This window comes from Myodes glareolus, chromosome 6 (genome assembly GCF_982192425.1).
Source record: "Myodes glareolus chromosome 6, mMyoGla1.1, whole genome shotgun sequence".
NCBI lineage: Eukaryota > Metazoa > Chordata > Mammalia > Rodentia > Cricetidae > Myodes > Myodes glareolus.
The window spans coordinates 25,415,649-25,441,841 of NC_142031.1; the positions used below are offsets into that span (position 1 = coordinate 25,415,649).

Sequence of the window (26,193 nt, forward strand, 5' to 3'; positions counted from 1 at the left end):
CCAGCTTTTCACTCTTGATTAAGACACTTAATATCGAGCTTATTCTGCTTCTGTAAAACTGAGGATTTTATTGAAGTCATGCAGCTGTGGAATATGAAGGGACTTGGTGTGCAGGTGTATGAGTGTGTTTGGGTACACATGTATATACATATGTTTGAAGGTCAGAGGTCAGCCTTGGGTGTTCCTCAGAAGCTGTCTACCTTGTTTTCTGAGCAGTCTCTTTGCTGGGATCTGGAGCCTGCCAGAGACAGGATCTCACAGCCCTAGCTGTCTTGGAACTCACTATGTAGACCTGGTTGGCTTTGAACTCTCAGACATTTGCCTACCTCTGCCTCCTAAGGGCTGAGATTGAAGGCATCACCACCATACCTGACTCTGAGGCTTTTTTTATTTTTTGAAACAAGGTTTCTTGTAGCCCAGGATAGCCTCAAATTCATTATTTAGTTAAGATAACTTTAATTTCCTGATCCTCCTGACAACCTCCGAGTGCCTGGATTAAGGTGTGAACTACATGCTTAGTTTACACAGTACTGAGGGTTAAACCTAGGGCCTCATGCACGCCTCACAAACACTCTACTAACTTAACCATATACCCAGACCTCAAGATGCAAAACTGGAAAATAACAATTTTACAGAAGTACAGTACACATCTCTTATCTGTTGTAGCTGAATGTGAAAAGTCCCCCACAGGCTCATGTGTTTGAATACTTGGTCCCAGCTGATGGCACTGTTTCTGATGACTGTGGAACCTTTAGGGGGTGGAGACTTGTGAGAGGAAGGGAGGTCATAGAGGTGGGCCTTGGTTTCCTAACCTGTCTCATTTCCTGTGCACTTTTCGCTTTCTGACTGCAGGTGCGATGTGACCAGCCACCTCATGCTCCTGCTGCCATTCCTTTCCCACCGTGACAGTCTTTGTCTCCTCAAACTTTAATCCAAAACAAACCTTTCCTCCCTTAACAGCAGTAAGAAAAGTAGCTATTTAAAATGTGGGACTTGGGGCCAGAGAGATGGCTCACGTGGTTAAGAGCGCTTACCGCTGCAGAGAACCCAGGTTCTATTCCCAGCACCTACACAAGAGCCAATAACTGCTTATTTCCAGAGTTCCTGATTCCTCCATAATCATTACATGTTAGTGGTTTAATACTCAAAGGAGGTATCTGGACCAGTGATGGCCCATCTACAGAAGAGCTAATGGATGATTTAGAAGTGACCCACAGGCAAAGCCTATGCATTAGTTTCTTCCTTGTTGCTATGATAAAACACCATCACCAGACAGCTCATAGAAGGAAGGGCTTACAGTTCCAGAGGGATTAGAGTCTATCACCATGTGAAGAGGCACCGTGGTAGCTGGAGCAACAATCTGAGAGTTCATCCTGAAGCATAAGCAGGAAGCAGAGAGAGTACGCTAGAAAAAGCACAAGGCTTTTGAAACGTCAAACCCAGCACTCAATGACATAACTCCTTCAGCAGGTTCACACCTAAACATACCCAAAGAGTGTCACCAACTGGGGACCAAGTGTTCGGATGTCCAAGAATATGGGGATATCTCACCCAAACCATCGCAGTGTGCACTACACCAACACTATACCGAGTTAATGTTGAAAAGAGGCATCTTTGCTAAGTGATGCAGACTTCACCCAGACCAAACAGAACTGCAAGAGAGGATTGATAGAGTTTGAGTTTGTGGCAGGTTCACAGATCCGAAAGAGAGAGAGAGGGAGAGAGAGAGAGAGAGAGAGAGAGAGAGAGAGAGAGAGAGAGAGAGAGAGAGGAACTGTGTGTTAAGGATGGAGAGCCATGGCTATGGAAGAAGGGATAAAGAGAACCTTGTAGACAATGCCATGGCCCTCAAGATTCTCACTGCAGAAAATAAATCTCAATTTAGGGACACATTCAGACATAAATGTAAAGCACAAATCCAGAGACATGCTATGAGCAGAACATCTGGATTCTTCCAGACTCTGGAGTTTGAGAGAAGCCCAGATGGCCAATAGCACTATAACTTTTCTCTATGAGCTTCAGTGTGGTTGGTTTTATGTTGAGGTCTTTGATCCATTTGGACTTGAGTTTTGTGCACAGCGATAGATATGAATCTATTTGCCTTCTACATGTTGACATTCAGTTATGCCCAGCACCATTTGTTGAAGATAATTTCTTTTTTTCATTTAGAATTTTAGGTTCTTTGTCAAAAATCATGTGTTCATAGGCGTGTGGATTGATATCAGGGTCTTTCATTTGGTTCCATTGGTCCTCCTGTTTGTTTTTATGCCAACACCAAGCTGTTTTCATTCCTGTAGCTCTATAGTAGAGTTTGAAGTCAGGGATGGTGATGCCTCCAGAAGTTCCTTTATTGTACAGGATTGTTTTGGCTATCTTGGGTTTTTTGTTTTTCCATATGAAGTTGAGTATTGTTCTTTTGAGGTCTGTGAAGAATTTTGCTAAGTATTGCATTGAATCTGTAGATTGCTTTTGGCAAGACTGCCATTTATTTCTATGTTAATCCTACTTATCCAGAGCATGGGAGATCTTTCCATTTTCTTTTTTTAGTTTTTTAAAAAATATTTATTTATTTATTTATTTATTTTGTATACAATATTCTGTCTGTGTATGTCTGCAGGCCAGAAGAGGGCACCAGACCTCATTACAGATGGTTGTGAGCCACCATGTGGTTGCCGGGAATTGAACTCAGGACCTTTGGAAGAGCAGGCAATGCTCCTAACCTCTGAGCCATCTCTCCAGCCCCTGAGATCTTTCCATTTTCTGATGTCTTCTTCAACTTCTTTCTTCAAAGATTTAAAGTTCTTGTTATACAGGTCCTTCATTTGTTTGGTTAGAGTTATCCTAAGATATTTTCCATTATTTGTGGTTATCATTAAGGGTGATGTTTCTCTGATTTCTTTCTGAGCCAATTTATTATCTAGATATAGGAGGGTTGCTAATTTTTTGAGTTAATCTTGTATTTTACTACATTGCTGAAGGTGCTTATCAGTTATAGGAGTTTCTTGGTAGAATTTTTGGGGTCACTTATGTATGCTATTGTATCATCAGCAAATAGTGAAAGTTTGACTTATTCTTTCCCAATTTTTATTCCCTTGATCTCCTTTTGTTGTCTTATTGCTCTAGCCAGAACTTCAAATACTGTATTGAAGATATGGAGAGAGTGGACAGCCTTGTCTCACTCCTGATTTCAGTGGTATTGCTTTGAGTTTCTCTCCATTTAGTTCTATGTTAGCTTGCTGTATATTACCTTTATTATATTTAGGTATGTTCCTTGCATCCCTATGCTCTCCAAGACGCTTATCATGAAAGGGTTTGAATTTTGTTGAAGGCTTTTTCAGCATCTAATAAGATCATCATGTGGTTTCTTTTCTTTCTTTCAGTTTGTTTATATGGTGGATTACGTTGACAAACTTTCATATGTTGAACCATCCCTGCATCACTGGAATGAAGCCTACTTTATGGTGGATGATTTTTCCGATGTGTTCTTAGATTCAGTTTGCCAGTATTTTACTGAGTATTTTTGAGGGAGACTGGTCTGTAATTCTCTTTCTTAGTTGTGCCTTTTGTGTGGTTTGTGTAACAGGGTAACTGTAGTCTTGTAAAAAGAGTTTGGCAATGTCTTTTTGTTTCTATTATGTGGAACAATTTGAGGAGTATTGGTATTAGTTCTTTGAAATTCTGGTAGAATTCCGCGTTTTTTTTTTTTTTTTTTTTTTTTTTTTTTTTTTTTTTGGTTGGGAGACTTTTGATGACTGTTTCTATTTCCTTTGCAGTTATAGGTCTATTTAATTTACTTATCTGGGCTTAATTTAATTTTGGTATGTAGTATTTATTCAGAAAATTGTTTGTTTATGTTTTCCAATCTTGTGGAGTACAGGATTTTGAAGTATGACCTGATGATTCTCTGGATTTCTTCTGTGTCTGTTGTTATGTCCCCACCTTTCATTTCTGATTTTGTTAATTTGGATATTCTTTTTCTGCCTTTTGATTAGTTTGTATTAAGGTTTGTCTATTTTGTTGATTTTCTCAAAGAACCAACTCCTTGTTTCATTGATTATTTGTATTGTTTTCTTTGCTTCCATTATATTAATTTTAGCTCTCAATTTGATTATTTCTTGTCATCTAGTCCTCCTAGGTGAGTTTGTTTCTTTTTGTTCTAGAGCTTTCAGGGTTTCTATTAATGTACTAGTGTAGGATTTTTCCATCTTCTTTATGTAGACATTCTACTTTCTTTCTTTCAAGATATTTTAGTTGATTATTTGGGAATTTCACACGATGTACCCCAATTGCACTCATTTCCCAGTCCTCCCATATCTATATCTATCCTCCACCCTTGTAAAATCCCTGCATCAAAAAAAAAAAAGACCAAAGCAAACCCAACACAAAAGCCTCTTGCTAACTGCTCTGGGCAATGACCTGCTCCTCTACTGACCACAGCCTTCTGTCACACCCATCACAGCTGTTGTGCCTCTGGTTCTGCTGTGTAACATGAGGGGGCCTGCTTGTTGGGGTTTCTGTCCTGCCAGATATCCCATAGCCGGCAAGCCCCAAAGAAAATCACACAGAGATCTCTATAAGTTATAAAACTGATTGGCCCATTAGCTAAGGCTTCTTGTTAACTCTTGTCGCTTATATTAACCCATTGTTCTTATCTATATTAGTCACATGGCTTGGTACCTTTCACAGCAGTCACATGTTGCTTCTTTGGTTGTCTGGGCTGTGGTGTGCCACGCAGTAGACTCTGCCCAAAAGACTTTCCTTGCTAATGTTCATTGTGAAGAGTCACTGGTTTGGTTCAAAGCCTCTGGCTTCTGCTACAACCATCAATACTGGACCCTCACCAAGACTGCTCTCGGATATCCTACTGTTTGTTGCCCAGAGTCATGGAGATCCTGTGACTATGGTTCCCAAGAAGGACTCCTTCTCATGGTTCATCAGTTCACAGATGGGATAGATGTTGGGGTGGGCCAACTCAAAGTCCTGGATCTGGGCCTGGGTGGTAGCTGAGTTGGTCAGCCCACCAGTTCTTGTCCATGCCTCTGGGGCCAGCTCTCCTGCAAGTGGTAGCCAGTGAGGGGCAGGACCGACTCAGTACAGCTCTCAGACTTTAATATGGCTTCAGGCTGCAGCCCAGACCGTGGACATTCACATGACCTTTGGTGGTAACATAGGCCATGGCCATAACACAGAAGAACCTGACTCTGGTAGGGCCACCCAGACATGGCCATTGGTGGCAACATGGCCTTGGAAATCACCATGGCCTTAGTTGGCAGCATAGGCCTCTTATATCATGTGTTCCTCACCACCATCTCTCCGTTGCCTCCTCTGCTTCTCTTTCCTTCCCTTCTCCCCGCTATATACTTAATCATCATAGGGGCACCTGCCCACCTGCCCATGCAGCCAGATAGTGGGTGGGCCTCTGGCTGTCTTCTGCCCGTCCTCACCTGAGGTGGCAGGCAGGTCGCTCTCAGCTTGCTTTCTTACAGAACCCAGGATTATCTACCCGGAGATGGCCCCACCCACAATGGGTTGTGTCCTTCCACATCAATTACTAATTAAGAAAATGCCCTACAGACCTTCCTATAGACCAATCTTATTGAGGCATTTTCTCAATTGAAACTCTCTCCTCTCCAGTGACTCCAGCTTGTGTCAAGTTGACATAAAACCAATTAGTACAATTACCTATACAGGTCATTTCCTGGATAGTCCAAGGGAGGAGAGCATTCCAGAATTCTACAGGAGCATAAAGTACTGATCACCTGAAGAAGAGGGACAGGGTAGACTCGTTGACATAGCCAAAGACCAGGAAGCTACCAGAATGTAGGAGGTCAGTCATGGCCATGGGCTCCCAGCACTGAAAATGGGAACAAGTTTGACAGTCCTGGTTAATTTGTTGTTATTTTGTTTTTACTTTTGAAGAAGCTAAAGTTGGTGAGAGCACCAAGTTTCTCAGGGAAACCCAAGAAGTCAAAATAATATTCAATCTGTGTTGGCTATTCTTAGTTGTCAGGTGGACTATATCTGGAATGACTAAACCCAAGAAGCTGGGCACATCTGTGAGGGATTATTTGTTTTTCTAAATTAAACCATTTCTAATCAAGATCTTTGAGGTAAGAAGATTCACCTTTAATCTGAGCCATGCTTTCTGCTGGCAGCCTATATAAAGTATGTGGAAAATGAAAGTTTGCTCTTTTTGTCTGCTTGCTCTCTTGATCTTCCTGGCAAGTCCATCCCTTCACTAATGTTAGAGCCTACTTTGGGATTTCAGCATATACCAAAGACCAGTTGAAACACCCAGCCTCGTAGACTGAACAACTACTGGATTCTTGGACTGTCCATTGACAGACAGTCATTGTTGAACTAGCTTGACCACAAACTGTAAGCCCTTCTAATAAATCCCCTTTCTCTATATACATAGATTCTTTCTATCAGTCCTGTTCCTCTAGAGAACCTTGACTAATAATACACAAACCTCCAACATCCTCCTGGGATGGGTCTCCTTTGACTCCCTGGAAGAAAGATGCATCTTGAACAAGTGAAATTCAAAAGTGCATCCGAGTAGTCACAGAAGCACCAGAAGTAGAGGTGGGAAGACACTTGGGGGGTGGCCTCTATTTCTTCCCAAAGAAGACAGCTTTGTAGATTCAGTGGGGGATTCGCAGGATCCTAAGACGGCTGATTGAATTGATTCCTGTAGACCTGGTGGGTATAGAAAATAACTGGTTTAATCGTATCTGATAAATACTTTTCACTCTTTTTTTTATATAAAAATGGTGTTTTGTTTTTATAGCCTAGAGTGGTGTGGTAGTTTGAATGTAACTGGCCCCCATAAGCTCATAAGGAATGGTATTATTGGGAGGTTGGAGTAGATATAGCCTTGTTGGAGGAAATCTGACACTGGGGAGGCAGGCTTTGAGGTCTCATATATGCTCAAGTCATGAACAGTATCTCAGACCACTTCCTGTTGCCTGCAGAGTCAACATGTAACTCCTTCTCTAGCAACATGTCTACCTGCATGCTGCCATGTCCCACCACGATGATAATGGACTAAACTGTAAGCCAGCCCCAATTGAATGTTTTCCTTTATAAGAGTTGATGTGGTTATGGTGTCTCTTCACAACAATAGAAACTCTAACTAAGAGAAGTGAACTAATTTTCTCACTCTATTTTCTTTTAAAGGTTTATTTTTTTGTGTGTACCTGAATGTATATTAATATATCTCTATGTGACCATGTTCATGTAGTGGTCCAGAAGGCTAGAAAAGGGGTCCTCTGGAATGGAGTTTCAGGCAGTTGTGAGCTCTATGGAAGTCTTTTAAAAGAGCACCAAGTACTCTTAGCTGCTGAGTCATCTTTTTAGATCCCATTTTTTTTATTAAAATTTCGATTTATTTTATTGTTTATGTGTATGAGTGTTTTGCCTGCATGTATGTATATTTACAACATGCATGCTTAATACCCTTGGAAGTCAGAAGAGGGAGTCAGATTCCCTTGGACTGGAGTTGGAAAGAGATGTGAGCCATCATGTGGGTGCTAGGAATTTAATCCCAGACATCTATAAGAGCAGCAAGCAGCAACAGCAGAGATAAGCCCCCAGTCCCATTTTTTCCATTCTTAATATGGAGAGACTTCTACTGGAAATATTACTTATGAATATTACACTAGCTATCATATATTAATTTAATTGGAAAATTCAGTGCTCTAAGAGTCAGACATATAGTGAATAGTAAAACTGAATCTTTAAGATTTTTTTCTTAAATAGGAGCTTTTTATGTTTTATTTACTCTGTGTGCATGTATATAGTGCATGGACAGGGGCATACCATGGCAAGTGTGTGAAGGTCAAAGAACAACTTGTGGGAGCTGGTTCTCTCCTTCTACCACGTGGTTTCCGGAGATGGAACTCAGCAGGCACCTTTATCCACCACTGGGGCATACATAATGCCAGCTCTAAAACTGAGTCTTTTTTTTTTTATTTTTTGAGACAAGGTTTCTCTGTGTAATGCTGGCTGTCCTGGAACTCATTTTGTAGACCAGGCTGGCTTTGAATTCACAGAGATATGCCTGGTTTTGCCTCTAGAAGTGAAAAGGCATGTGATACCACTCCTGAATCCTAAAACCAAGTCTCAGTCGTAGAGAGAGAGAGAACCTGGCTCACTGTAGATGCTGCCTGCACTAGGCATATGATACCATGGTCAGTGCCTTTTACCATCCTCCTCATTGGTAACAGGCCATCATCCCTGCTCCTGTCTGGCACTGACCAGTTTGGATGGTCCGGTAGAAAGGAGTACAAAGACAGATGATTAACCAATCAGGACACTGTATGCATTTGCCCACGGTGATTGGCTGGGATGAGAGTGTGATCTAAACAGGGTCAATCAGAATCCCCCCTTGGTTCTTCTGTGCAGGCACTAGGAAAAGAAGAGGCTCTTTTTCCCTTCCTGCTGCAAAGAGGGAACCTACCAGATGGAGAAGCAGGCCTGAGGAGTCCTCAGCGGTGGTGCTGCTCACCGACTTCAACACCTGCTGTTAGAACTGTAACTCCCCTGTCTCAGTCAGTGTTCTTTTGTTGAGAAGAGACACCAGGGCCACAGCAACACTTAGAAAGGAAAGCATTTGACTGGAACTGGCTGACAGTTTCAGAGGTTTTGTCTATTTTTATCATGGTGGGGAGCATGGAAGCAGGCAGGCAGATATGCTGCTGGAGAAGGAGCTGAGAGTTCTACATCTGGATCCACAGGCAGCAGGAAGAGAGAAGCCACTGGGCCTGGCTTGGGCTTTTGAAAATCTCAAAGTCTACCTGCAGTGACACATTTCCTCCCATAAGGCCACACCTCTTGATCCTTTCAAAGAGTGGCACTCCTTGGTGACCAGGCACTTAAGTCTGAGAACCTATGGGAGCCATTCTAATTCAGACCACCACAGGCCCCATTCACCAAAAGGTTGGGAAGGGACTTAGCCAGTAAAGGCTAACTCCCACCACAGTTCTACCTGTTCCACTCTCCTCAACTCTCCCTTTTAATAAGAAAGCTTAAGTTTGGAGAATTTGAGAAGCCATTGATGACTCCGCACCCAGCACTGGTGGTGAGAGGATTAAATCCAGTCAGCCAAGTCTCTAGAAGCCATGTCACCATGTTCTAGTACCTTCCGTTGATGACACAGCCACGGAACTGTCTAGTGGCAGCTCTGTGATACTCTTCACCTGCCAAGTGGGCAGTCACCATTTTGAATCCTGAGTCTGGGCGAGCTTTTTGCTTGAGGATTACAGTGTGAGCATGTTCTCAGCTCACGGATGGAGGGAGAGTGGGCAAGGTCTTGCTGATGGTTACAGCGTGTATGTCGTACTGCAGGTGGGACAAGCTTCCAGGAGCCCGAGGCTTCAGACCCAGGGGGACTGGCAGGAAAATGCTGTAACTCTTGAGGACACGTAGGAATCACAAGCTTCAGGGGAGGGGACAGCTGGCTCTCCTCCTTTAATCAATCTTTTTTCTCTGGGGAGGCCTCTGTCTACTTTCCCTTCTTCTGGAAAGGTCAGACAGTGAAGAATGTATCCTTATTATTTTTTTCTTCAGGAACTCAGACTTTCCAGGTCAAGGGGTGAAATTTATCTTTCTTCCTCCTCTCAGAGAAGGATGAGCTCCCTTGTGGCGACAAGAGTGGCCTTCTGTCCTTCCTTTCCTTCTCCAAAGGCTAAGAGAAGTGGGAGGTCAGCTTGCAAATGTCACAGAAGCCTGTAAACTGCTGACTGCAGATGCCGGGAATAGCTGGGCTTGCTGGGCTGAGGAGATGGGTGACTCCATCATCTGCTAAGAATCCATTGTTCCGCAGCTGCCTCGCACACAATGCTGAGACTGAGGGAGGGGGAGTGGAGGGGGGCAGGGCGTGTCTTTGCAAACCCTGACTTTTTGGGGTGGGTAGAGGGGCAGGACAGGGTCACTAGGCAGTCTGCATGTGGGTTTAGAACACCAGAAAAACAGGACCACAAAATCCCATCAAAACAAAGGAAAACAAGACAAGGAACACACAGACAAAGAAAGTGAGGCAGGGGGCATCTGCTGGGAGAGAGTTTGAAATGCATTGCTTAAAAGGAAGCAGTGAAAAAAAAAAGGTGTTGGGGGGGGGGAATGAAACAATGAAGTCACCAAGGGGAAATCTAGAATTTTCTTCAGCGTTTTGTGTTTGTAGTACCAGATGGTAGGTGGGTTTCATGACCTTCACAGAGCAAAGGCGGTTTTGGATTATGAGTCTGCAGTAGTCAAGGATGACCTTGAATTTGGTGCTGGGATTATAGGTGTGCACCACCACCACCCAGTTTATGCAGCACTGGGGACGGAACCCCTGGCTTTGTGCATGCCAGGCAAGTGCTCTACCAACTGAGTCACAACCCCAGCCTTGGGCCGGGAGTCCTCCTGGGTTTAGTGCTGCAGGGATTCCCTGTGGGCAGCAGATGGTTTGATGGCAGGCAGTGAGTGGTCCTGAACAGGCCACTTCTCTCTCTCTCTCTCTCTCTCTCTCTCTCTCTCTCTCTCTCTCTCTCTGTGTGTGTATGCATGTGAGCAAATGGGTAGAGAGCTTTTGTTTTTAATTTTAATTATTTTTTAAATTTATTTTAGTTCTATGAGTGTTTTGCCTGCATATATGTATTTGTGCCACATGCATGCCCAGTGCCCGAGAGGGCCAAGAGGAGGCCTTAGGGCCCCTAGAACTGGAGTTAACAGATGGTTGTGAGACACCATGTGGGTGCTGGGCACTGAACCTAGGTCTTCTGCAAGAGCAACAAGTGGCCTTAACTGCCGAGCCATCTCTCTAGCCCTGAAACACACCTTTGATTCTTTCCAAAATGTCAGGCTGGAGAGGGCAAGAGGGCTGGCACTTCAGGTGGGATTTAAAACATTTTTTTCTTTTTTACTTCTTTCTGTTTTTTCCAGATACTTTGTATGCGGGTTCATTTATTAATGTCAAATTATACACCACATAGTCACATTCTCCTTATGAAAATTACTATTTTAGGGACTGAGGAGATGGCTGTCAGTAAAGTGCTTGCCATACCAGCACGAGGCTCTGAGCGGGACTCCCAAAGCACATTCTAAAAAGCTGGAGGATGTTCCTAGTGCCAAGGGGCAGAGACGGGTGGACCCCTGGAATTTACTGGCCGATCAGCGGCCTAGCCTATACATCGAGTCCCAGAGGTCCCAAACTCTCTCTCTTTCAAAAAAAAAAAAAAATAGAGGTGCTGGAGAGATGTCTTAGGGCGAAGAGCATTGGCTGCTCTCACAGAGGGACCCAAGTTTGGTTCCTTGTACCAGCAGGTGGCTCACAACCATCTGTAACTCAGTTGCAAGGGATCTGACACTATTTTCTGACTTTTGTGGGCACCAGGCACACATCTTGTGCACATACATACATGCGGGCAAAACAGTCAAACGCGTAAAATAAAAATAAGGCTTTTTTCTTTTATTGAAAATAGATTTTTTTCATACACTATATTCTGATCATGATTTCACCTCCCCTTATTCCTCCTAATTCCCCCCACCTCTCCCTGCATTTAGGTATGCCCTTCCTGTCTCTTGTTAGAAAATAAACAGGCATCTAAGGATTAATAGTAAAATGAAACAAGAGAAAATAAGATAAATAAAAAACAAACAATTTGGACTATGACAAAACAACCAAATGAAAGAGCCAAAGAAAAAGCACAAGAAATGAATATAGATGTAGAAAGACACATTCACACTCAGCGATGCCATAAAAACCCCACGCTGGAAGCTATAATACGTCCTAGAAGAATGTGTAAGACAGAGAAACAAAACAAACCGAAAAATGCCCTGACTTAGCATTATGAAGCAAAGAACTTCCAAAGATGCCATTGAGTTTGTTTTGTGTTGGCATCTACTGCTGGACATGGGTCTACCCTTAAGGCTGGTTTGTTTCCCCAGGAAGACTCCCTTGGAGAAAACTTTTCATGTGTCAATTCGAGATAGCTTCTGGGTTAGGGATGGGGACAATGTGAATTTTTTTCAGCTCTAGGACCCTACCTTGTACAGATCTGTGCAGGCCCTGTGCATGCTACCTTAGTCTCTGTGAGCTCATATGTGTGTTAGCCCTGTTGTGTCTAGAAGGCCTGACTTTATAGTGTCCTCCATTCCTTCTGGCTCTCACACTCTCTCTGCATCCTCTTCCTCAGTTCCATGAGCGCTGAGGGAGTGAATTGGTGAACTCTCCCCTTTAAGGGCTGAATGTTCCAAGGCCTCTCACTGTTGACTGGCTACAGGTCTCTGTATTTGTTCCCATCTTCTGTAAGAGGAAGTGTCTTTGATGATGGCTGAACAAGGCACAGATCCATGAATATAGCAGAATGTCATTAGGAGTCATTTTATTGCTACTTTTAAAAGTACAACAGTAGAATTTGGTTTTCTCCTAGGTCTCTGGCCTTTCTAGTCTCTGGTTATTGGCCACCCAAGCAATACTGGATATGGGTTCCATCTCATGAAGTGGGCCTTGACTTAGATTAGATGTTGATTGGTTAGTTACTTCTACAAGTTTGTGTCACTATTGCTCCAGTATATCTTGTAGGCAGGTCACTCTTGTAGATCCAAGGGTTTGTAGCTGGGTTCACTTTTGTCTTTCTTCTTTGGTAGCATGAAGAATACCTCCTACTACCATGGTATGTCTGTAGGGGTCAAAGCTCTAGGTGGGCATCAGCTTGACTTTTCCATATTCAATGAGTTGTGTAGGTGTTGTCTTCAACAACAGGGCCTTGCCGTCAATTTGTGGAGAGCCACCAGTAGCCTTGGTAATAGCCCAGGTTGTTAATGGATTCCCGTGGGACCACTTTAGTCAATAACTTGATTACATGGAACCCATTTTTGATACTGAAGGCTTTATTTGATGATGAGAGATGTCCAGTTGAGGCTCTGATTCACCCATTATTTGATTTCATTTAGATTGCCTTCATATATGAACATATTGTAGGAAGCGTCTACTATATTAGGTTTTCATACAACCCCTCAAATGGTTTTTGGTTTTAGCTGTCCCTTCCTGTATTACTTCACTTGTCTTCTCTTCCCTTCCACTTCCTGTCTGATCCTCTTGTTCCAGCCTGTCTCCCTCAGCATCTATCCATAGCTGTATATTATGTTTGTCTTTCCTAGGAAGATCCATATCTCCCCTTAATCCCCTACTTTTTGCTTAACCTCTGTGTTTATATGAATTATAGCTTGTTTATCTATATCATAACCACACATAAGCCAATATACACCATATTTGTCTTTCTGGGTCTGTTACATCACACTGGATGATTTTTTTTCTAGTTCCATCCATTTTCTTATGAATTTCATTATTTCAGTTTTTTTTTTTTAATAAATTTTATTAAATTATAAAAGTTTCCATTTCCGCCCCCCCTCCCAACACCCTCCCACTCCCCCCACTCCCCCCACTCCCCCCTCCTTCCCCTCCGTCCCCCAGGGCAGTCAGGGTTTCCTGCCCTGTGGGAAGCTCCAGCTCCCTCCCCCTCCCTCCAGGTCCAGGAAGGCGAGCGTCCAAACAGACTGGATCCCCAAAATCCAGCATATGCAGAGGAAACAGGTCCCAGTGTCATAGTCAATGGCTTTTCAGAAAGACCCCGGGCCAGCCACAGTCAGAGAATCCGGCCAAATTCCGAGAATCTGGCTAGATCACGTCCTCGTTCATTATTTCAGTTTTTTATCAGGTGAGTAATATTCCATTGTATAGACATATCACATTTTCTTTATCCATTTATCCATTGATGGATATTTAGGCTGTTTTCAATTTCTGATGATTATGTATAGAGCAACAAAGAACGTGGTTGAACAAGTGTCTCTGTAATAGGATGAAACATCCTTTGTGTATAGGCCCAAGAGTGGCATAGCTGGATCCTGAGGTAGATTGATTCTCATCTTCTTGAGGAACCACCATATTGATTTCCAGAGAGACTGTACACATTTGCACTCCCATCAGCAATGGAAGAGTGTTCCACTTACTCCACATTATCGCCAGCATGAACTCTCATTTGTTTTATTGATCTTGGCCATTCTGATTGGTGGAAGATGAAATCTTAAAGTTGTTTTGAGTTGCATTTCCCTGATGACTAAGGATATTGAACATTTCTATAAGTGTTTCTCAGCTGTTTAAGTTTCCTTATTTGAGAATTCTCTGTTTAGATCTGTATCCCATTTTTAAATTGGATTGTTTTCTTGATGTTCAGTGTTTTGTTCTTTATATATTTTTAATATTAGCCCTCTATTAGATGAATAGTTGGTAAAAATCTTTCCCATTTTGTAGCTTGCTACTTTGTCTAAGTGATGGTGTCCTCTGCTGTGTAGAAACTTTTCAATTTCATGAGGTCTCATTTATTAATTGTTGATCTTAGCACCTGTACTATTAGTGTTTCGTTCAGAAAGTCTTTTCCCACACCAGTGAGTTCAAGACTATTTTCCATTTTCTCTTCTCTCAGGTTCAGTGTATCTGGTCGTGTGTTTAGCTTCTTGGTCCATTTGGACTTAAGTGCTGTGCGGGTGACAAGTACCAACCCCCTCGCATTCCTCTACATGCAACCATCCAATTGGACCAATACCATTTGTTGATGATACATTCCTAATTCCAGTGTGCATTTCTGGCTTCTTTATCCATCAGGTGTGTGGAGTTATTTTTGGGTCTTCAATCCTATTCCATTGATCAACATCTACTTTAGTGCCAATACCACGCTGTGGAGGTGTGGGGAGAGTAGAAAAGCTTGACTTGTTCTGATTTTAGTGGAAATGTTTTGAGTTTCTCTCAGTTTAACTTGATGTTGGCTATGGATGTGATCTAAATTGCCTTTATTACAGTGAGGTATGTTCCTCGTATCTCTAATCTCTCTAGGACTTTTGCCATGAAAGGGTATTGAATTATGCCAAAGACCTTTCCTGTATCTAATGAGATAATCACATGGTTTTTGTCTTTCAGTCTGTTCATATGGTGAATTACATTTATCAATTTACGTATCTTGAACCTCTATACCTTCTACATTGGGATGTAGTTAAGTTGGTAGGTCATTTGTCTAAAACACATTCATACTGAACATTCTGTATTCAGTCCCCAAAACTGCATAAAATTTGTCATGGTGGTGCACACTGTAATCCCAGCTCTTGGGAGGAGGATCAGTTCAGGGTTATCTTTGCCTACACAGTAAATTCGAGGACAGTCTGGGCTATAAGAGACTATTTTAAAAAAAAATCAAAAAAAAACAAAACCCAAAAAGAGATAGAGGGAGTTGGGAGTGGGAGAGAGAGAGAGAGAGAGAGAGAGAGAGAGAGAGAGAGGAGAGAAAGAAATTAAAGCGTGGAGAAGCTAGTTTAGGGTTCCAAGGCCAGTCAAGGTAGAGACTGGATTTGATTTCCAGATCTGTATGACTTCAAAGAGAGTTACACGAAGCTGTTTATTTATTGATTACTTATTTGTTTTGCTGTACCAGGAATGGAACACATGCTAAGCAAGCGCTCTACCACTATACTATGCCCCACAACCCCAGACTACTGTTCTTTTCTTCTTACCCAAGATATGAAAGCTCGTTAGCTAATGTTTTTATGGAACATTAGAAGGTAAAAAAATTATTTTCCTATATAACATCTTTGCCAAGAGAGAAGGCAAATTGGTCTGTTGGAACACGTCTCAGAGAGTTTATTAAAAATGTAATTAGATGGTGTTTTGTGTAGCAATCATGTTTGACAGGGCAGCTATTTGTTGAAGGAAAGCCAAGCTCGTAGATCTTTTCCTGAGAGACAGCTTCTCAGAAGCAGGCTGACGGTTCTCAGGGGCCTTTTGAGCCTCTCTCTTCCTTAGTTCTGCCCAACACCTGGCCCCACCTCCGGTGCTCCTGGGAGATGCTACAGTGGTCTCTGCTTGGGCCGAGACACTGTGGACTCAGCTTTGCCTGTGTGTCCGGCACATTGTCAGATGAGGAGTGGCTGGAGGGAGGACTGAACCTTTGATTACTGTAACTTAAAATGATTTAGGGAAGTGAATAATAATTAAGATGATGGACAGCCATTGTCCCACTGAATCCTTCCCTCCTGCTCTCATTTTCTCTGATACTGAGAAGCTTGACAGTTCGAAGATGGATAAAACCCATTTCATGATCTAGAGAAGTCCCGGCTGTGAAGAAACAAAGATAATGTATAATTAAGTTACAGATATTGGCTCTTCAGGATGTGATCAAAAGCTATTGAGTCAGGAGGGTGGAATGGGGAAAAGACAGGAGGATGTGAACTGAGTGGGCCAGTCAGGTGGGTAGACTTTGGAGGCTAGCCCATGAGACCGATGGCTAAGTTTAGACGTGGCTGAGGTGGGTGTTAAACTCCAAGGTGACTCAGGCAGAAGTTGACCAATAGGTAGATTTCTCAAGTTAGGAAGCAGGCAGTGTTCACAGCATGGAGCCGAGAGTGCAGGTGGTGTGGCTAATCCTGGCGAGGAGTCAGTGGTGGCAGGCTTGCCAAGGGATGAGCTAATGGGTCTGACTCTGACTTTGAGATAGTTTGTGACATCACAGCAAGGTCAGCCGAGTAGACTTGGCATCCCTGGGCTGGGGAGTGGGGAAGGGAGGAGCCCAAGGCGGAACATTTGAGTGACAGCTCAGGAGATCATTTTAAGTTTTTCTTTTTCTTTCTTTCTTTTGTTCTTTTGAGACAGGGTCTCTCTGTGTAACTTTGGTTTTCCTGGAACTTGCTCTGTAGGCCAAGCTGGCCTTGAACTCACAGAGATCCACCTGTCTCTGCCTCCTGAATTTTGGGATTAAAGGCGCGCGCCACCACCATCTGACCATTTTAATTATTTATTGTTGCAGAATAAACCACTCTAAGACTGAACATCTCAAGACAGTCACTGTTTTTTTTTTATTGTTTATTTGTTTGCTTTTTGTTTTAGAGACAGAGTTTTTCTGTGTAGCTTTAGCTGTCTTGGAACTTGCTCTGTAGACCAAGCTGACCAAGATCTCAGAGATTTGCTTGTCTCTGCCTCCCAAGTGCTGGGATCGAAGGTGTGCATCACACTCCTGGCTCAAGATTAGCCATTGTTTCTGCTTGCTTTGTGTGTGTGTGTATGCATGTTCATATAAGTGTGCATGCATGTGCATATACTTGCACATGCATGGTTAAGCCCGAGGTTGTTGTTAGGTGTCTTCTTTGATACTCTCCACCATATAAGTATATACATATAAATATACATATGTATTTTCTTTCTTTTCTTTTTTTTTAAAGAAGTATTTTAGTTTGGAGTTAAAATTTATTGATTAAAAGCATGCTGTTCTATCATTAGGACCAGAGTGCAGTTCCAACATCCATATCAGGTGGTATACACCCATTGTTTTTTTCCAAGACAAGGTTTCTCTGTAGCTTTGGAGCCTGTCCTGGAACTAGTTTTTGTAGACCAGGCAGGCCTCAAACCCATAGAGATTTGCCTGCCTCTGCTTCTCAAGGTGTGTGCCACCACCAGCCAGCTAGTGGTGCACACCTTTAATCTCAGCACTTGGGAGGAAAAAGGAGGCTGATCTCTGAGTTTGAGGCTAATCTAGTCTACAGAGTTTCAGGATATCAGGGCTACAAAAAAAGCTATTATCATCATTACCAAAATAAAAAAAAAGAGGTCACCAACAGCCAAGATCCAGATGTAGGGATGGAACCAGGTCAGCCCTAACAGCTACTGTAGCCACCATCTGTCCACAGCATTAGTGAGCAAGCAAATCTAGGTCACACAAGAGCTGCCTGGCAACATAAAAAAAAACTTTAATCAGGGTGCTGGAGAGGAGCCCCGAGAGTGCTCAGAATCCAGAAGAGAATGCTGGACCCCTTGGAGCTGGAGTTACAATTGCTTTCCACCTTAAGACTACTGTTTTCTTTGTAGCCTTGACTGTCCTGGAACTTGCTCTGTAGATCAGGTTGGCCTTGAACTCACAGAGATCTGTCTTTCTCTGATTCCCGAATGCTGGAATTAAAGGCATGTGCCACCACTGCCAGACTCCACTTTAAGTTTTTAAAAAAAGATTTATTTATTTTTATCTTATGTGTGCTTTGCTTGCACTCTTGACTGTACACCATGTGCTTGTAGTACATATAGAAGCCAGAATAGGGCACCAGATACAACTGGAGCCGAAGTTAAAGATGTAAGCTACTGTGTGGGTGCTAGGAATTGATTTTGGTTCTTCTGCAAAAGCAATAAACTTTCTATACCACAGAGCCATCCATCTCTCTAGCCCCTCCACCTTAAATTTTGAGACAGGGTCTCTCTCTGAAACTGGAGCTCACTGATTATGCTCTGTCTTAGGGTTTCTATTACTGTGAAGAGACATCATGACCATGGCAACTCTTATAGAGGAAAACATTTAATTGGGGTGACTTCCATTATAGAGGTTTAGTTCATTATCATCATGGTAGGGCATGGTGGTGTGAAGCAGATATAATGCTGGAGAAGGAGCTAAGAGTGGAGAAGAAGCTACATCTTAATCCTGCTGGCAACAGGAAGTGGTCTGAGATACTGGGTGTGGCTTGGGCATATATGAGACCTCCAAGCTCACACACTTCCTCCAACAAGGCCATACCTACTCCAACAAAGCCTCACCTCCTAATAGTGCCATTCCCTATGAGTTTACAGAGACCAAGTACATTCAAACTACCATATTCCACTCCCTGGCCCATAAACTTGTAACAATACATTTAGTCTAACCCCAAAAGTTCCTGTAGTCTATCATAGCCTCAACAATGTTTAAAGCCCAAAGTTCAAAGTCACTTCTGAGATTCATGTAATCTCCTAACTGTAATCCCCTATAAAATAAAATAAAAAACAGATCACATACTTCCAACATATAATGGTACAAAATACACATTACCACTCCAAAATGTAGGGAAGGGGCAAAAGGAAGAAATACTGGACCAAAGTAAGACCAAAAGAAGCTAGGAAACTCCAAACCCTGCATCTCCATGTCTGCTGTCAAAACACTCCTTAGATCTCCAACTTCTTTCGACTTTGTTGACTGTGACACACTTCTCTCTCTTGGGTTTGTTCCACTCCCTGCTAGCAGCTCTTCTCAGCAGTATCCCGTGGCTCTGGCATCTCCAGCATCTTGGGGCCTCTGAGGCAATTCAGGCTTCAACTTCAAGACTTCACACAGTGGCCTCTCTATGCCTCCATGCAGGGACACCCCAATACATAATTGGCCTTAGTGGCTTTCCTTAGTCATGGAGGGAGTTCCACAACCCCTTTCTTCTATCCTTGACTCTAAAGCCAGAACCACATGACCAAACCTGCCAAGTTCTGCTGCTTACTAGGGATGGAACATGGCCCCCTTGTTCAATTACATCTTCACCAGCTTTCTGTTTTCTATGGTTTCCTTCACTGCCTAGACTTGGCTGTCCTAGAATTTGCTCTGGCCTCAAACCAGGATGCAGAAGAACTTGCTCTGGCCTTGAACCGGCTGGCCTGAAACCACCAGCTCCTTCATTCTGAGTTCTGGGACTAAAGGTATGCACTACCACACCTGGGTTTAAGCTTTTCTTGAATTCATTTTCACAAATTGTAAATTTAGCTGGGTGGGATCTTGTGAGGTCACCACCCCATTTAGTTCTATTTCTTAATCTGTTTATATCCTTGAACACAGGACTGGTGTGGGAAGCTTCTGTATATGTGATGCTTTTATTGGTTTACTAATAAAGAATCTGGCTTGGCCTGTGATAGGGCAAAGTAGAGCTAGGTGGGGAAAACTAAACTGAATGCTGGGAGAAAGAAGGCAGAGTCAGGAGAAGCCATGTATCCCTGCCGGAGGCAGATGCCAGACACTGGGTGGAACTTCACCTGGTAAGTCACAGCCATGTGGCGATACACAGATTAATGGAGATGGGTTAGTTCAGGACATAAGAGCTAGCTAGAAATATGCCAAGCAGTGATTCAAATGATATAGTTTTTGAGTGATTATTCCAGGTCTGGGAAGCTGGGAACAAACAAGTGACCTCTTATAGCACAGGACTTAACTCCATTTTACTTCCTGGTGCCCCTATTGTCCTCAGATCTTACATTTGCTATTTTTCCTTGCTCAGCTTTCTCCTTTTCATTTTAAGTCTTCATCAGAGTTAACACTAATAACCACATGACAGAGTCTATACTAGGCTATTTTGAGACTTTCTCTTTTAACAGAATTTATCCAAAACTCTTCACTTTAGCCTCAGGCAGACTTTCACAGTCTTCACCAAAATATCACAAGACCTGTCTCTTGGCTACATACTATCATTCTTCTCTCCTGAAACCACTTGATTCAGGCACCCCCAGTGAAAACCACACTCAGCACCACTGTCTTCCATGCTCCTAATTGCAGCACTTAAAAGTTCAACTGCTTTTCTAATGCATAGTTTCAAGGAATATGGATTCCTTCCCACAAAAGCATGGTCAGGCCTATCACAGCAATAACCCAGTCCCTGGAATCAACTTCTGTTTTAGTTAGGGTTTCTATTGCTGTGAAGAGACACCAGGACCATTGTAAATCTTATAAAGGAAAAGCTTGATTGGGGTTGTTATGCCCAAAGACCTGAACACTGAAATACCACCACAAGACTGAATCAGATGCAAAAGCAAAGAGACTTTATCATGAGTTAACTTTATCATCATCTGGAGCAGCAGCAAAAGTAACAACAGGAGCAGAGGAGAAGAGACCCCCAAGCAGGATGGGGAGGGGTTTTTATAGAGGGGAAGGCTTGGGGAATTTCCAAGCCTACAGGCTTAGGATTGGCTGCCCACTCTGGGCAAAGGTCCAGAAAATGTCATGGTACATCTCTAAGCTAGGGCTACTACTTCCCTAGGCTGAGGTATGGAGAGGTCATGCCTCTAGACTTTCCTACTCAGGGATTGGTTGGTTTTTCCTGCACAGGGATTGGTTGGTTTTGTGTCAAGGGCAGAGATGGCTCTGAGTTCAGGGCCAAACTGTGTTTTTTTTCCTTCTGGTTCTTTTAGCTTTTTGGATCCAATTTTCAGGTCAGGGTGAATTTCTTTAACAGGCTCTGATTTTAGGTACAAAGTGTGTTCTTTTGTCTCTGATTTCAGACTCAGGGAGTTTTTCTCTGACTCTGGGTTCAGGGATAAAGTGTTTCTTTCACGGGCTCAGGTCCCAGATCCAGGGTGTGTTTCTTTCACTGACTGCGGACTTGGTGCTAGGGTGCTCATGGATAGTGCTAGAGCTATGGATCACAGATCTGCTGGAGCCTGGGTCTCTCAGGGTGGCTTCCATTTTCAGAGGTTCAGTCCATTATCATCATGGTGGGACATGGCAGCATGCAGTAGACATGGTGTTGGAGAAGGAGCAACAGGAAATGGTCTGAGACTCTGGGTGTGGCTTGAGCATATATGAGACCTCCAAGCCCACCCCCACAGTGACACACTTCCTCCAACAAGGCCATACATACTCCAACAAAGCAATACCTCCCAATAGTGCCACTCCTTATGAATTTATGGCGGTCAATTCCATTCAAACTACCACAGGCTCTATTGGCGGGACAATTAGCTCCAGGGATCCCCCTGTGTCCCCAGCACTGGGATTATAGGAACATGCTGCTGCAGCCAGCTTTTCACATGGGCACTGGGGTTATAAACGCAGGTCTGAATGCTTCATCATTTTTTTCTTCAACCATGATGAGACCTTTAATGCTTTGTACTTTTCTAACCTTTTTTTGTATGACGTTTCTCAAGCTTTGAATTCCAGTTAACAGCTTTCTGATCTGATCTGAGCAACCTGAAGGGCAGGAACTCTGCTTTAGTCTTCTGTCGATCTATCCCAAGACATAAACCCATGCTCAGAACGCACAGTGGAGGCTGCTGTAGAGAACGGTAGGAGAGACAGTCAAGGCATCGTTGCTTAGTGGTTTGTTCTCCGTGGGCTCCATCAGCAGTTGGATTGGAAGACACCTCCTACTCTGATCCCTTCACCGCCTGCTCTGTCTGGGGGACCCGTACATCGATGCCTTGTTTCTCAAGGTACTCCACAGTGAATGGCGGCACCTTCAAGACCTCACTCATCCCTCTGCCGATCACCAGGGTCTGCACACCCTTCTCAGCAACTTCCTTCACATCTGTAGGCTGAACCCCAAGGGAATGCTCAGTTCCTGTTTCTCTCAGGTCCCAAGCCCGACTGCCTCCCCACCATACTTTGCAATCCTTGTAGGTTGAGGTAGAGCCTTGCACTTTCGTTTGTCCCCAAGAGAGGGAAACAACTTTAGGGAAAGTCATCAGTAATCGAGCTGCAATCCTGCGTCTTCGTGTCTCCCTCCAACTTCCCCGTCTTTCTCCCAGTTGCCTCCGTTCCCGGGTCCCAAAGATCACTCATGGAGCGCCGCTGCTCCCTGCGGCTCCTCGAGTCCACCCGGCCGCTTTCCCTCTTCCGCTTCATCATTTTTTAAAAGAGATTTATTTATTTATATGTATACAATATCCTGCCTGCACGTATGCCTTCAGACCTGAAGAGGGCACCAAATCTCATTCACATAGTTGTGAGTCACCATGTGGTAGCTGTGAATTGAACTCAGGACCTCTGAGAGGCAGTCAGTGCTGTTAATCTCTGAGCCATCTCTCCAGCCCCAGTTCCTCATGCTTGAGTGGCACACCCTTTACTGACTGGACCATCTCCCCTCCCCTGATGCGTATTTTAAACTCTCATGGTCACCAAGACTGAAGGGAGGGCCTGTCTGTCTTGCCTTCTTCCTGCAAACCCTATTAGTAGTCACAGTAGATCCATCTGATTACTGGGCCTTCCTTGTAGAGGACTGTTTGTCTGTCTTAGTCTAGAGGTCCTAGCCTTCCCCTAACAAACATGACCCAGGTTTGCCAAGATCTAGACAGAGAAAAGCTGCTTGTAAAGGATGCTCTCCTGACTTTCCCAAGCATTGCTTAATTCCACCATGTGTCCCCCTCTACCCACAGGAGGGGCTGAGGAAGCAGAGCCGGTTCTGTGTGATGCTCCTCCAGGGCTTCAAATGGCACTTTTAGGCTGTGCAAAGCCAGCCACACTAGCCAGTCATGCAGGCCAGGCAGTGGTGGCACATCCCTTTAATCTCAGCAGCCACATTAGTTAGCAATAGAGGCTGAGCAGTGGTGATGCATGCCTTTAATCCCAGCACTAGAGAGGAATATAAAATGGGAGGAGACAGGAGTTCAGTGTCTTAGTCTGCAGTTTGAGTTTTGCTGGAGAGCATTGCAGTCTGCAGCCACATTGAGGACAGGATTGCCCCTTTGTTTGTCTGAGCCTTGGCAGAGACGAGAGCTCTCAAATGGCTGACGCTTTGCTTTTCTGACCTTCAACTTGAACCCTAATATCTGTCTCTGGGTTGTTATTATTCATGCTACAGTATACAATGCCCAGTAAATAGCGGTCTATACAGCGAATATACAGGTTTATTATTTATTTTTATTTATGTGTATGTTTGTCTGTCTTTGTGTGTGTGTGCATGTAGAGTGGAGTGCCTACATCAGAGCACCTGGAACTAGAGTTAATGGTGACTGTGAGCTCGATGTGGGTGTGGATTAGCCAAACTCTAATCCTTTGGAAGAACAGCAAATGCTCTTAACCATTGAACCATCTCTTAAGTGCCCTAATTTTTATTTTTTGAGAACTTCTGTGCTATTTTCTGTAATGGCCATATCAATTAAGGCTATTTTAGCTCATCTTACAGCCAATGACTTGAGGAAGCTGGTCATTCCTTGTAGAAAAGGAAAGAAACCCTACAGATTTCCTCTCTGGCTGGATGTCACTCTGGTAGAACATTCTACCCTCATGAAGATAGGTAGGCAACACAATAAAATATAGTTAGTGATTTGGTTTTGTGCATTCTGCAAGAGTCATGACCAATGGGCTGTGCCTTGGTGGAACAAGATCCATATGGGAGTCAGGAGGAACAAGCCCAGAAAGGCGGAGAACAAGCCTGGTGGTATAATCTGTAGGCCAAGAGCACATATGTAGAAGTCATGAAAGCTGCCAAATTTCTTGCTGCATCCATTCTGTATCTGGGAAGTAGGGTCGACAGGAAGCCCAAGAGCACACTTGCTACATGCTGTATTCTTCTTTTTGTTTCTGTTTGTCTGTCTATTTTGGTTTTTTGAGACAGGGTGTCTGGAACTCATTCTGTAGACCAGGCTGGCCTAGAATTCAGAGATCCGCCTACCTCTGCCTCCAGAGTGTTGGGATTAAAGGCGTGCGCCACCACCCATCAGATTCTTCTTTTTAAAAATAGTTTTTAAGTTTAAAAAATGTTTATTTTATTGGGGTGTGTATGTGTATGTGTGTGTGTGTGTGTGCATGTGCTTGTGTGTATATGCGTGTGCATGCATGTGCATGCGTGTGTGCATGTGCATGCATGTGTGAGCTTGTGTGTGCCATGGCACTTGTGTGGAGGTCACAGGACAACGTTTAGGAGTCAGTTCTCCTCTTTTGCCTGGTAGAGGCAGGCTCTCTCTTATTTCAGCCCCACTGAAGACCAGATGGCCTGTGAGCATCTGGCCTGATTCCTGTCCCGGCTTCCTGTCTCAGTATTGTTGAGATTACAGATATGTACTTACACCTGATTTTTATTTGTTATAGTTTTTGAGAAAAGGTTCACATTGTCCTGGATGGCCTGAAATTTAATATAGTCCATACTGTCTCGAACCCATAGCAGTCTGCTTGTCTCTGCCTCCTGGGTGCTGGGATTAAAGGTTCACACCACTCATTATGTCTAGCTGCATCTGTACACACACACACACACACACACACACACACACACAGACACACACACTTGGATGGTCAGGCTCGCAGGGTAAATACTTTCAGCTGCTGAGCCATTTTCTTGGCTCCACGCTGGGTTCTTTAAAGATAATCAACGAAGGCATAAAGTACTTATTCATTCACTAGGAAAACTTTTCAACCCCTGCTCCACCTCATCCTGAAGGGTTTGGATACAAAGAACCATGTAAATTCTGTATGGCAACACACTAGAGAAATGTCTAGAAAAAGAAGGCACGGCCATTTTTACCTCAAGTAGAGGCAAGAGTTCCTTCCAAAGTTGCTCTACTTGCAAAGCAGGTAACTTGAGCAGGAGGAAGAAGCAGACCACCTCCCTACTTGCCCTCCCCAGCATGCCAGAGTGTAATACAGAACTTTAAACTCTACTGTGAGGGCTCTGCGCCTTCATAGGGAGGCAGGGCTAAAGCAGGAGAGCGGGGAAAGGCTACAACCATTTTGTTTGCTGAGGCAAGAGGCTGTTGAGTCGGGGAAGGCGAGAGAGTGGTGTGCCAAAAGGGGAAAAGCTGAAGGCCAAGTGTGGGTGCCAGGAGTAGCCTGAGATGACCAAAACTAAACCTCCTTTCTTGGAAACCTGGCTTTTGGGTGGTGGATGTTTTTCTAAACTCCAAACTCCCGTGATTCAGTGTGGTGGCTTTAGCCATGATCAAAGCAGGACTTTGCCCATGCACATGAATGGCCAATTATCTCCAACTGTCAAAAGGCCCCAGAAGTCTCAAGTCAGGATCAGTTCCTCCCAAGCCAGAAAATGAGCGAGTTCTAGGCATAGACCTGAGACAGCGTGGCTCTGTGTGGTGTGTGTGAGGTGGCATGGGGTCTTTTGAAAAGAACAGTGCGACTGGGGTGGAGTTCACACACCATCCAATTTACGCACTGAAAGCATTTGTCTTTAGTATACGACAGGGTCCTAACCCAGCGTCACAGTCAATTATGGATTCCACATAATTTGAAGACTTTATTTGAAATAAAGACTTACTTGTTTCATTTTATGTGTTTGAGTATTTTACCTGTGAGTATGTGTTCGCACTGTGTGTATGTGCCTGATGCCCACAGAGGCCAGAAGAGGGTACTAGATTCCCTGAAACCGGAGTAACAGATGGCTTGAAGGTGCCATCTAGGTATTGGGAACCCAAACTGGGTCCTCTGTAAGAGCAGCAAGTATTCTTAACAGCTTCACCATGTCTCCAGCCCATCACTCAAGAGCAACTAGTTATGTGTATCCATGTGTCTGTGAATGTGGGGCTGTACACCCGAGTAAGGTTCCTGAAGAAGACAGAAGAGGGCGTCAGGTCCCCCAATACTGGAGTCACAGGTGGTTGTGTGCTACCAGAGATGGGTGCTGGGAGCTGAATAGACATGAACCATGGAGCTGTCTCTCCAGCCCCAGTCATAGTCAATC

At 43.7% G+C, this 26,193-nt stretch overlaps 1 long non-coding RNA gene and 1 pseudogene across 1 annotated transcript in view; one reads left to right on the plus strand and one right to left on the minus strand.

Annotated features, from left to right (window-relative positions):
• LOC146894169 (uncharacterized) overlaps positions 1-26,193 on the plus strand; it is a 79,372-nt gene that overhangs the window by 24,621 nt on the left and 28,558 nt on the right. The window lies entirely within an intron of this gene.
• LOC148121686 (mth938 domain-containing protein pseudogene) lies at positions 21,935-22,252 on the minus strand (annotated as a pseudogene).